General features: G+C 51.2%; 1 pseudogene; it reads left to right on the top strand.

Annotated features, from left to right (window-relative positions):
• Positions 1-260: 260 nt before the first annotated feature.
• The window catches only part of LOC119310569, a 5,268-nt pseudogene continuing 4,731 nt past the window's right edge, over positions 261-797 (top strand).

Below are 797 nucleotides of genomic sequence, written 5' to 3'. Positions count from 1 at the left end.
AGTTGGCCCAGGGTTAGCGGCTGGGGCCCACCACAGTTGAATTCCGTGGGGAGGAGAGAATTTATGGAAGGTTTTGTAAATCATTTTTGTAGGTTGTTCATAGGTGTAAGGATTTTCGAACTGCCAGATACGATCCTTCTAGAGTACATGGACAAGACACACAGCATGATATCTTTCCATTTGGAGAAGTTACCGGTATCGGGCTCCTACTTAAACTGGATGAAGCGAGAGATGTTGAGCTCGTACATGGAAGGGATGCCATGGACAGGGACGAACAGGAGAGTAGCTGGCGGGAGGATGGCAAGGGAGGTAGGCATCATCGCAGGAGGTGCCTTGCCAATAGGAAGGCTGAGCGTATCAAAGAGGGAAGTGGAGCCTAGGCACACGGCGAAGAGGGGAGTGGAGAGGTGTCGGAGCTCGCCATGGAGGTCGAGGGATCAAACTGGTGTCTAATACCAAGAAGGATGGAGTGGTGTTAAATTGTACCCCATCACCATATAGATAGACACCAGACGAAAGCTCCCTGCCAATGACGACACTGCCACACCCGATCCCACCCTCTACCACAGGTCCGCAGCATCGGCGGTGCTCTACGGTACTCAACACTGACTAGGCCTGACATACTCTACACCATACAACAAAAATGTTTGATCAGGCATGCTCCGCGCATTCCCTACTACGCTCTACTTAAGCCTATTCATCGTTATCTCTGGGACACTATGAATCCCGGCTTGCATGTTTGGTCCTTGGTATCACACTAACCCATGGCTTACTCCGATGCAGATTGGGCCGGCTTC

This window comes from Triticum dicoccoides, chromosome 5B, assembly GCF_002162155.2.
Source record: "Triticum dicoccoides isolate Atlit2015 ecotype Zavitan chromosome 5B, WEW_v2.0, whole genome shotgun sequence".
Taxonomy (NCBI): Eukaryota; Viridiplantae; Streptophyta; class Magnoliopsida; order Poales; family Poaceae; genus Triticum; species Triticum dicoccoides.
This window is presented reverse-complemented; position numbering and strand designations above follow the sequence as displayed.